This window comes from Ovis canadensis, chromosome 2 (assembly GCF_042477335.2).
Source record: "Ovis canadensis isolate MfBH-ARS-UI-01 breed Bighorn chromosome 2, ARS-UI_OviCan_v2, whole genome shotgun sequence".
Lineage (NCBI taxonomy): Eukaryota > Metazoa > Chordata > Mammalia > Artiodactyla > Bovidae > Ovis > Ovis canadensis.
In genome coordinates, this window is record NC_091246.1 from 48359999 (window position 1) to 48372662 (window position 12664).

Consider the following 12664-nt stretch of genomic DNA (forward strand, 5'->3'; position numbering starts at 1 on the left):
TAAAAGAAAAAAAAAAATCATTAAAGCTACCATCTCAATATAAAATATCTTTACATTCAGAGCCAATCTGTAACAATGGCTTTGAATGGACATGATTACAAGTATCCTCTAGAGCAGACAGTATTAATTAGTACTTTCTATTTTTTATATCTCCGGCCAAATCCAGCTTCTTTAGAACTCATATCCTCATATTCTGAATTTAGCATTTTTCCTTCATTAAATGTGATTATTACAAAGGTAACAAATATTCTTCATAAAAAATGAAACACTGCAGAAACACATCAAGAAAAACAATGATTTCCTCACTTCATCAAGCCTACCACTTCTTTTAACCCTATTACATAGGGTTGCATACTTCTCTCTGCTCATACAAATATTAGCATATATAGACCTTCTTTTCACAAAAAATGAATTGCAGATTATGCAGAATAATCTATAACTGACAAACTTTCACACTGCACCTTAACAATATCATAATGGGTATCCTTCCTGGTCAATGACTGTACCATATTCCATAGTACAGATATAATATAATTTACTCAGTCACTCTCCCAGTGATCAACAGTCTTTCATGTTGTTTCCAGTTTTTAGCTATTACAAACTATGAAACAAATGTCCTATACTACAAATCCTGATTGCAGGAGATATGAGTTGGATCCCCGGGTCGGGAAGATCCCCTCAAGAAGGGAATGGATATCCACTCCGGTATCCTTTCGGGGATAATCCCAAGGACAGAGGGGCCTGGCAGGCACAGTCCATGGGGTCGCAAAGAGTTAGACATGACTGAGGATGCATGCACATAAATCCTAATAAATAGTAACAGTATATATTAGTATTCTAGTATATAGTATTATACTATATTTTGTAGGAATTCAAAGGATAACATGCATTTTTATTTAAAAAGCTATTACCAGTTTTGCCCTGAAAGGCTTAATAATTCACACTACCACTAATGTCTGAGTTTCCATTTCCCCATATACTGCCAGTACTATGTGTTGTCTCTCTCTTTTATTTAAATTTCTGAGTGAAGTTGCAGGATTTTTATGAAATGCTTTTCTCTCTCTTTTAAAAATTGCCTATTGGCATAATCATAAATTTTTCTCTAATGTGTTGTAATAATGAATTTTGGGCAAATTTCATGGTATAGAGCCATTTGAATATTTCTGAGATAGACCCTCCCTGGTCAATACATGCAATTTTTTAATACACTGTGGGGTTCAATTTGCTAATACTTTATTTGGAATTTTAGTACGTGTTGAGTATGTGAATGTGTATATGTGTGCACAGATGCATACATGACCAGTGTGTGTGTCTATACTAACTTCACTAGGTTTAAACTTACTCTAACAGGTAAGTGCTACCTTCACTAGGTTTAAACTCACTCTAACAGGCTGTGCTACCTTCATAAAATAAACCAGGGAGCTTTTAATCTTTTTCAATGGTCTATACTTGGAAAACATAAAATCCAATTTTTCTTTTACAATTAAACAGAACTTGTAAGAATGATCTATTTGTGCATGTGTGCTCAGTAGCTCAATTGTGCCTGAGTCTTTGCAACTCCATGGACTATAGCCTGCCAGGCTCCTCTGTCCACAGAATTTCCCAGGCAAGAATACTGGAATGATCTATATATGATGCCTATTTTAAAACTGCAGATCTCTGTTCATATATTTTAAATTATTTTCCCCTAATGTACTTTCACAGACACAAATGCAAATTCTGCACAGTAAACAGAACAAAAAGTATTGATTCCTTTAATGTTTCAAGTGCCTACTTTCAGTGGGGTGATATAGTCCGTATAATTACATTTCACATTATTACACACAGAAATCAAAACAAAATTTGTTCAGGATTTAATTATCTACCAGCAAAGCTGAGGTTAAAACCCAGGTATTCTTATAAGTCAGCAACCTTTCCATTAAACTATAAACATAATTCCTAGCTATATGGCACCTTAATACAATCTAAAGTATCTATTGCACTATATTAAAGCCAATTCTGAAAAAAAAAAGTTTAGCTACACTAAAGCATCTTGTAAGATTTTCTGGGTGAATCAAAAAGTTGTACCTCTATCCTATCATGACTTTATATTTCTTTTATATCCACTCTTACCATTCCAATGTGAACTGGAAAAACTAAAGATATATGATATTAAGCATTTTATATGTAAAAGTCATAGAACCCTAAGGGGCTTATAAGATCATCCATTCAACCTCACAATTTTACAGTACGGAAACCAGAGTCCAGTTGAACACAGTGGCAGAGTTAGGATTAGGTCCAGTTCTCAAGCCTTGGAACAGTATTGTTCACTACATGGCTCTTGGCTGTGTGATTCTTTTCTACACTAGTTACAAAGCTTGGTTAAAAGCTACATGGTTCACAGAGGTACATTAGGTAATATTAGTTTGGAGAAGCTTTAAGAAGTTTCTGCAGCTAATGAGCATTTGCCTATGACATATTCTCCCTCTTCTATAGAATATGTTCAATGTTATATCCCCAGCCAAAAATACAGTGTCAGACTTTAAGAATTCTGTTACTATGGGTGAAGGGAAAATGTTAAGGGGGACGGATATCTTTAAAAATCCAGTATGACTGGGTAAAGTGTGCTGTAAGTTCATAATTTTAAGACAGTCGTTTAAAAAAAAAAAAAAAAGAAGGAAAAGAAAGGCATGTGAATAAGGATGAACACAAAAGAGTGATGTGAAAGGAGAAGAAGATGTATGTAAGAGCCCAGAATGAGCGGAGGCTGGTGAAAAATGTTAAGAATGATAAAAAAGACTTAAAAAACATGTAGAGCAAGAGGAACAAGAAAGAAGGTTTAGGCCTACTGCTTGGGGCAGATGGTATAATGTTAGCAGATGATACAGAGAAAGCAGAACTACTTAACTCCTATTTTGCTTTTGATTCTCCATTAAGAAGAATATTCAAAACTGAAAGGGGCATAAGAAACATGCTCAAAGGAAACCTGAAACATCTCACTGTAAGGATCTACACAGGCTTCATGACAGAGGTGAGATTTGAGCCATTCTTGATGACTAATATTAAAAAAGAAAATAAATCAGAAAAAGATAAAGGTAGAGTGGAAATACTGTATTTCATCAATTTTAGGGCACATCTTTCCAACATCTCTGAAACTGGAATATATCTTAAAAAGAGATTTTTTTTTTTTAAGCGTATTTAACTGGCAGCACTTTATGCCTCTTAGAGGAAAATACTGGTCTATCTTACAAGCAATGGTGCCTCAGATTTAATTTCCTCCCTGAGGTTCTATAGTACCTATTCCAATCAGAGTAGAAGCATAGATACCAAATGTATTTTTGAAAAAGGGGGGAGGCAGGCAGGAATCCTAAATCCTGACTAATCAGCTCACAAATATTTCAAGTCAAAATTTAAGTTTAAATTCCTCTAAACTCATAATAACCTAAAAAGAATTTATCTCCTAATTGCATTCATTTTAGTGTCTACTCTTCTTTCTCTCCCTTAAGATACCTGGCCTTGCTTCTGTCTAATCTTTTCTTTTTTTCCTAGCTTTTATCTACTATCCTCATTTCTCCCTATATCTTCCTCATTCCCTCTCTTTTCTACTACTTTTCCCTTGTAATTTTTCCTTAAAAAATTAAAAAGTAGCTCAAGTATCCTGTATTTCTCCTAGTAGTAATAAAATCATGAAAGCCATATTTTACTTCTACCAGTTCCATGCCTGACTTTCTTTGTATTTATGCTACCTATGGAACTGGGACAGACTCTCTGTAGAGCAGTTTCTTTCCAAATGTGGTCTGACATCTACTGAATCAGAATCTTTAAAGTGAGTCCCAGAAATCCGTGTTCTCAACAAGCTCTGTATCATCACTGCTGATCAAGTTTTTATAAAAGCCAAGTTAATGTTCTTCATTGAATTATTAGAGTAGTAACAATTTCAACTTTTCACTTAGTTTCAAAATTTGATCACAAAATCTTTCTTATTCTTAATGATTTCTTATTCCAAAGAATAAAACCATTAAACCTATTCTTTTGGTTTGGCCAACCCCAATACCTGCAGTTTCAAAACATAACAACAGATAGACTTCTGTCTCTGCAGAGTTTGTCGAACAGAGTACTGAAGAGGAAAGAGCTGTACAGAAAAAGAATGCTGGAGATATGAAGAAGGGTAACCCTCAAGCATTTGGCAAAGAACTGATTAGAACATGTATGTGGGGAAACCATCCAAGGCTGGAGAAAAATACCATCTAAAAAGATTGGAAGGAACAGTGCTCAGCACTCATTCAAAGCTGGAAAGTGTCCCACCAGATAAACTGGAAAAACTCTTTAATTCATGGGGCATTGGGTAGAATACTCAAAAAGGTTTTTACTTCAGTCATGGGAAAATAAGTAGCCCTAGACCAAGCATTGTTCCAATCAAGCTTATAATAGATCATAAAGTAAGGATCATTTTGATCCAAAAGGATCAAACTCTTTCCAAGTAACCTAACTATGTGCTATAACAAAGCTCAGAAGAGTTACAGGAATATAAAATTATCTAGCATCTAGTCATACAAAGGTAACCCAAGCAAAGACTACTATATATACAAAGAGGAAGAAAAATATGGCCAATAAAGAAGATAATAATCAGGTGAAATTGATCCAGAAATTACAATTAGCAGAGAAGCATATAAAAAGTATTATAATTGTATGCATATGTTTAAAAAGTAGAGAAATGGAAGATATTAAACCCAAATCAAAATTCTAGAGTAGAAAATTATAAGAAGAGATGAAAAATACACAATGGATTAACAGTAGATTAGACATGGCTGCTGATAATACTAGTGAACATGAAGGCATAGAAATAGAAAATATATAAAATGAAACACACAGAGAAAAGAGGATGCAAAAAATTTAAAAGAGCATCAGTGAGCTGTGAGCTAACTTCAAGTAGCATAGTATATATATAATTAGAGTCCCTGAAGGAGATCAGAGATAGGAAGGGATAGAAAACAATTTTAAGACATAATGGCCAAAAAAATTTCCAAATTTGATGCAAACAATAAATGAGGAGATGCAAGAAGCTCAACAAATTTGAAGCACAAGAAAAATGAAGAAAACTCTACCAAGGCTCATTATAATCAAAGTGCTCAAAACCACTGATAAAATGAATGCTGTAAAAGTACCGAGAGAAAAGACACATATTACATATATAGGAATAAAGATAAAAATAAAGCAGATTTCTCATTGGAAACAATGCAACTGAAAAGACAGTTGAACAACATCTCTGAAGTACTGAAGGAAAAACACAATGCAGAATTCTATATACAGCAAAATTCCTTTTGAAAACAAAGGCCAGATGAAGACTCTTCAGATACATACACAAAGGAATTTAACAACAGCAAAACTGCACTCTAAAAAATGTTAAAGGAAGCCTTTCAGGCAAAAGGAAAATTATACCATATAAAAATATGGGTTCAGTTTTGGCCACAGCAATCAGAGCAGAAAAAGAAATAAAAGGAATCCAGATTGGAAAAGAAGAAGTAAAACTCTCACTGTTTGCAGATGACATGATATTCTACAGAGAAAACCCTAAAGACTCCACCAGAGAATTACTAGAGCTAATCAATGAATATAGTAAAGTTGCAGGATATAAAATCAACACACAGAAATCCCTTGCATTCCTATACACTAATAATGAGAAAATAGAAAGAGAAATTAAGGAAACAATTCCATTCATCATTGCAATGAAATGAGTAAAATACTTAGCAATATATCTACCTAAAGAAACAAAAGACCTATATATAGAAAACTATAAAACACTGGTGAAAGAAATCAAAGAAGACACTAATAGATGGAGAAATATACCATGTTCATGGATCAGAAGAATCAATATAGTGAAAATGAGTATACTACCCAAAGCAATCTGTAGATTCAATGCAATCCCTATCAAGCTACCAATGGTATTTTTCACAGAGCAGGAACAAATAATTTCACAATTTGCATGGAAATACAAAAAAAAACTCGAATAGCCAAAGCAATCTTGAGAAAGAAGAATGGAACTGGAGGAATCAACCTGCCTGACTTCAGGCTCTACTACAAAGCCACAGTCATCAAGACAGTATGGTACTGGCACAAAAACAGAAATACAGATCAATGGAACAACATAGAAAGCCCAGAGATAAATCCACATACCTATGGACACCTTATCTTTGACAATGGAGGCAAGAATATACAATGGAGAAAAGACAAACTCTTTAACAAGTAGTGCTGGGAAAACTGGTCAACCACTTGTAAAAGAATGAAACTAGATCACTTTCTAACACCATACATAAAAGTAAACTCAAAATGGATTAAAGATCTAAATGTAAAACACAAAACTCCTAGAGGAGAACATAGGCAAAACACTCTCCGACATAAATCACAGCAGGATCCTCTATGACCCACCTCCCAGAATTATGGAAACAAAAGCAAAAATAAACAAATGGGACCAAATTAAAATTAAAAGCTTCTGCACAACAAAGGAAACTATAAGCAAGGTGAAAAGACAGCCTTCAGAATGGGAGAAAATAATAGCAAATGAAGCAACTGACAAAGAATTAATCTCAAAAATATACAAGCAACTCCTGCAGCTCAATTCCAGAAAAATAAATGACCCAATCAAAAAATGGGCCAAAGACCTAAACAGACATTTCTCCAAAGAAGACATACAGAGGCCTAAAAAACACATGAAAAGATGCTCAACATCACTCATTATCAGAGAAATGCAAATCAAAACCACAATGAGGTACCATTTCACTCCAGTCAGAATGTCTGCAATCCAAAAGTCTACAAGCAATAAATGCTGGAGAGGGTGTGGAGAAAAGGGAACCCTCTTACACTGTTGGTGGGAATGCAAACTAGTACAGCCACTATGGAGAACAGGGTGGAGATTCCTTAGAAAACTGGAAATAGAACTGCTTTATGACCCAGCAATCCCACTGCTGGGCATATACACCAAGGAAACAAGAATTGAAAGAGACACATGTACCCCAATGTTCATTGCAGCACTGTATGTAATAGCCAGGACATGGAAGCAACCTAGATGTCCATCAGCAGATGAATGGACAAGAAAGCTGTGGTACATATATGCAATGGAGTATTACTCAGCCATGAAAAAGAATACATTTGGATCAGTTCTAATGAGGTGGATGAAACTGGAGTCTATTATACAGAGTGAAGTAAGCCAGAAAGAAAACCACCAATACGGTATACTAACGCATATATATGGAATTTAGAAAAATGGTAACGATAACCCTGTATGAGAGACAGCAAAGGAGACACAGATGTATAGAACAGTCTTTTGGACTCTGTGGGAGAGGACGAGGGTGGGATGATTTGGGAGAATGGTACTGAAACATGTATAATATCATATGTGAAACGAATCGCCAGTCCAGGCTTGATGCATGATACAGGATGCTCGGGGCTGGTGCACTGGGATGACCCAGAGGGATGGTATGGGGAGGGAGGTGGGAGGGGGGTTCAGGATGGGGAACACGTGTACACCTGTGGCGGATTCATGTTGATATATGGCAAAACCAATACAATATTTTAAAGTAATTAGCCTCCAACTAAATAAATTTATATAAAAAAATAAATAAAAATATGGGTTTACATAAAGGCATTAAGCACACAAAAAATGGAAATAACAGAAGTAAATAAATAAGATTCCTCACTCCCACTTAATATCTAAATCACTTGAAAAAGATAACTGTTTAAACATTATGAAATAAATAACACATGTATCAGTATAAGTAAAATATATGACAACAGCAGCATAAAGACTGGGAGGGGAGGCCATTATTTAAAAATCTACAAACATTAAATGCTAGAGAGGATGTGGAGAAAAGAGAACTTGCCTACACTGTTAGTGGGAATGTAAATTGGCGCAGCCACTATGGAGAACAGTATGGAGATTCAGTTTATGTTTTGTATTGAATTCAGTTCAGTCACTCAGTTGTGTCTGACTCCTTGAGTCAGTTCAGTTCAGTCACTCAGTTGTGTCTGACACCAGGCCTCCTTGTCCATCACCAACTCCCGGAGTTCACCCAAACCCATGTCCATCGAGTCAGTGATGCCATCCAGCCATCTCATCCTGTGTCATCCCCGTCTCCTCCTGCCGTCAATCTTTCCCAGCATCAGGGTCTTTTCCAATGAGTCAGTTCTTGGCATCAGGTAGCCAAAGTATTGGAGTTTCAGCTTCAACATCAGTCCTTCCAATAAACACCCAGGACTGATCTCCTTTAGGATGGACTGGTTGGATCTCCTTGCAGTCCAAGGGACTCTCAAGAGTCTTTTCCCACACCACAGTTCAAAAGCATCAATTCTTCGGCACCCAGCTTTCTTTATAGCTCAACTCTCACATCCATACATGACCACTGGAAAAACCATAGCCTTGACTAGACGTATTGAATTAACTAAGTATATTTCATTCCATTTATCTTCTTTCTTGTCTTGCTAGCTATAACTTTGTTATTTTAGGGTTTATAGTATACTGAGTATAGTTTATCTTCAAGTAAGATTCTACTACTTAAGAAATTTACAATGTAAACATCATTAGTCAAATGAAATTAAAATGACAATAAGATTCCACTACAGACTTATAAAAAGAGGCTAAAATTAAAAGGTTAACCATAACAAGTGTTAGCAAGCATATGAAGGAACTGGCAGGAGTTTAAAATGCTACAATTATTTTGGAAAACAACTTGGCAATTCTTAAAAAGGTAAAGAATATGGCCCAGTCATTCTATTCATAAGTATTTATCCAAGAGAAACGAAATTCTTTGTACATACAAAGTCTTATATCCAAACATTCATAGCAGACTTATTTGTAGTAGACAAAAACTAGAAATACTCAAATGTCCATCAACAGATGAATAGATAAACAGACTGTGGTAGATCCATAAAATATAGTATCTACTCAATAATAAAAAGTGGTGAAGTTTATTCGTGTCGAGCTGTCATAAGGTCAGCAGCGTTGGGACCAGGAGGCCAGATAACCATGTCAGCTGCGGCTGTGATGCAGCCAATGTGGCCCCCTTGTCACGGCCCAAGGAAATGAGTTTGGAGAAACCAAAGAAGATGACTAAAGAGGACTGCAGAAAGAAAAAGGATCTAAAAGAACAGTGAAAACTGAGCAATGCCCCTGCAGAAGTTGATGAAGAAGGAAAAGACATCAATCCTCATATTCCTCAGTATATTTCTTCAGTGCCATGGTATGTTGATCCATCAAAAATGCCTACTTTAAAGCACCAGAGACCACAGCCAGAGAAACAAAAGCAGTATAGGCCCATCTGGAGAATGGTAAAAGAGGGGTGTAAAAGAGAATTCCATAACTACTAAATATCAAAAAGGAGCATGTGAAAACTGTAGAGCCATGACACACAAAAAGAAAGACTGTTTTGAGAGACCTAGGTGAGTTGGAGCAAAATTTACAGAGACTAATATAATTCCAGATGAACATGTCCAGCCTCAGCTGATGTTTGACTACGATGGGAAGAAGGATCGGTGGAATGGCTACAATCCAGATATATGAAAATTGGAGAAGAGTTTATTTTGGGGAGGCTCCAAAATCACTGCAGATGGTGACTGTAGCCATGAAATTAAAAGACCCTTACTCCTTGGAAGGAAAGTTATGACCAACCTAGATAGCATATTCAAAAGCAGAGATATTACTTTGCCAACAAAGGTCCATCTAGTCAAGGCTATGGTTTTTCCAGTGGTCATGTATGGATGTGAGAGTTGGACTGTGAAGAAACCTGAGTGCTGAAGAATTGATGCTTTTGAACTGTGGTGTTGGAGAAGACTCTTGAGAGTCCCTTGGACTGCAAGGAGATCCAACCAGTCCATTCTAAAGGAGATCAGTCCTGGGTATTCATTGGAAGGACTGATGCTGAAGCTGAAACTCCAATACTTTGGCCACATCATGCGAAGAGTTGACTCATTGGGAAAGACTCTGATGCTGGGAGGGTTTAGGGGCAGGAGGAAAAGGGGACGATAGAGGATGAGAGGGCTGGATGGCATCACCGACTCAATGGACATGGGTTTGGGTAGACTCTGGGAGTTGGTGATAGACAAGGAGGCCTGGCATGCTGTGGTTCGTGGGGTTGCAAAGAGTTGGACACAACTGAGCGACTGAACTGAACTGAAGCCAAAGTTGACCTAGCAAAGCAAACACTGAAAGCCCAAAAACTCCAAGAAGAATTAGCCTCAGGAAAATTAGTGGAACAGGCTAATTCTCTAAAACATCAGTGGGGAGAAGAAGAAATGAATTCTCAGATGGAAAAAGATCATAACAGTGAAGATGAGGATGAAGATAAATATGCAGATGATATTGACATGCCTGGACAGAATTTTGACTCTAAGAGATGAATTACTGTCGTAATCTCAGGATTCAAGAATATACTGTAAAATATTTGTGGAATTTAGATCCAAATTCTGCTTACTATGATCCCAAAACTGGAGCAATGAAAGAGAATCCCTATGTAAATGCAGGAAAGAATCCAGATGAAGTCAGCTATGCAGGGGATAACTTCATTAGATACACAGGTGATACCATTTCAATGGCTCATACTCAACTGTTTGCTTGGGAAGCCTATGACAAGGGGTGTGAAGTGCATCTACAGGCAGATCCTACAAAACTAGAGCTACTGTATGAGTCCTTCAAAGTCAAGAAAGAAGACTTCAAAGAACAGCAGAAAGAAAGCATCCTGGAAAAGTACAGCAGGCAAGAACGCTTGGATGCTCCTCCAGCCAAACTGCCTTTAGCTCAGACTGAAAACTATGTGGAATACTCAAGATATTGGACAGTCATCAAAGGCCAGGAGTGGCTGTCATCTGCTCCAAGTACGAGGAAGATCTGAAGAGCAACAATCATACACATATCTGGGGATCTTACTGGAAAGAAGGCCGATGGGGATACAAATGCTGTTATTCTTTTTTCAAGTATTACTATTGTACTGTAGAAGCTGGGAATGAGACTGCTAATTCAGAGGAATGCATTATAAATGATGCAACTGGAGAAGAATCTGTGAAAAAACCCTCAAACCCTCATGGAGATGCATTAGGAAAAACTAAAAGAGGAGAAAAAGAAGGAAAAAAAAGGCACTGAATGCAGAAGTGGCCCGTCTTCTTCACGTCAAGGAGATCATGCAGATCGATGAGAGGAAGCGACCTTACAACAGCATATATGAAACTCAGGAACCACTGAAGAGGAAATGGAGGCCTACAGAATGAAACGTCAGAGGCCAGATGACCCCATGGCCTCCTTCCTTGGACAGTACTAACTCGTCACTGACGGTGACCCAAGATAGACTCTGCTGATACATTCTTTTAGATTCTTGCTGTTGATTATCGATGGAAAAACCCATATCTATTCTCGTTAAAGTCAGGAAGCAAGGAGACTGCCTGACTTTAATAAAGCATCCAGAAGTCTCATAGTAAATTCTTTCCTTTACACAGTGAAGAAAAAAGAAGAAGAAATAAAATGGTACATTAAGTGCAGATTAAGATTTTATTTGAGATTTTATATTAGTGATGTGGGTAACAGTCTTAGTTCTCTACATATCACAAATATCTTCTCAACATTTATTTATTGTTTCAAACTTTATTTCCTCAGTTTTTATGGCCCTTTATGTAGTGTTAGGACTCATTGTGAAGGCAATTAGTTACTCTTTCTTGAAACAAGGACTTCATTTTTTTTTAATTAGTAGTAACTATAACTGTAGTTATTTGATAATCATTTCTTTTTGCCTTCTCAGATTTTTCTGATCTGAAGCTGATAACCTATCTTGAGCGTTGGGTTACTGGAAGGAAATCTGTAGAACATGTGAACAACTTTATCCCTCATGTCAATCTGTGTAATAATAATTTTGTTTTCCACTTGGTTATAAAAATTTTGATTTTCAAAACATTTCCTTGTATCTTATACTCAGAACTAAATGTGTTAGCCTCTGAATGGGGAAAAAAAGTTTTTCACCCTTGAGTCAGTGTTGACTGATCAGTCCTAGGTCTTTTACAATTCTGGATGGAGGTATTCAGACACCGAAATCCTAGGTATTCAGACACCGAAATCCTCTCCTTTATCACAGGGGATATGCTTTGTGATACTAATTGCTATTTTAATTGTGACTGCCTTTATATAACAATCATGAATATTAGAGTTTTTAAAGATTGTAGAGTATCTGTTGTACCTAATCTTTATAGCCAGCAGGTGTCTTTTGGTAAAATTTGCAAAAAGTGAAACCTGAAGTTGAAGGTTTCTTCAAAATATTACAAGTATAGCCTGTAGGGTTATTAGTAACTGAAAATGACATGATTTTTTACCTTCTTCTAATAACATTGTGAAGATAATACTGACAGCATGGGATCAGTGAAAACAGCCTGTTTAAAACCCCTGACACAAGTACATTGACTTTGAACAGTTCACTGGCTTTTCCAAACTACCAAAACCCACTAGAATATTGCATTAAGTTAACATCTCAGAAATACTGCTGATGGGAAAGAAACTAAATCAAACTGTCAAGTACTGTGGATATACATTGAATCTAAATTCAGACCAGTATGAAATTAAAACAGTGATGCAAACAGATCTAATTCTTACCTACTTCAAGAATGTCAAATTTTATGTTTTCATATTCCTACCTTAACATAGGCTGGTTCAACATAA

General features: G+C 36.4%; 1 protein-coding gene and 2 pseudogenes across 3 annotated transcripts in view; 2 read left to right on the forward strand and 1 right to left on the reverse strand.

Moving 5' to 3' along the window:
• The window catches only part of STX17 (syntaxin 17), a 68996-nt gene that overhangs the window by 24306 nt on the left and 32026 nt on the right, over positions 1–12664 (reverse strand). The window lies entirely within an intron of this gene.
• Positions 76–9692, forward strand: LOC138433110 (pre-mRNA-splicing factor SLU7 pseudogene; annotated as a pseudogene).
• On the forward strand, positions 10141–11483 carry LOC138434542 (pre-mRNA-splicing factor SLU7 pseudogene; annotated as a pseudogene).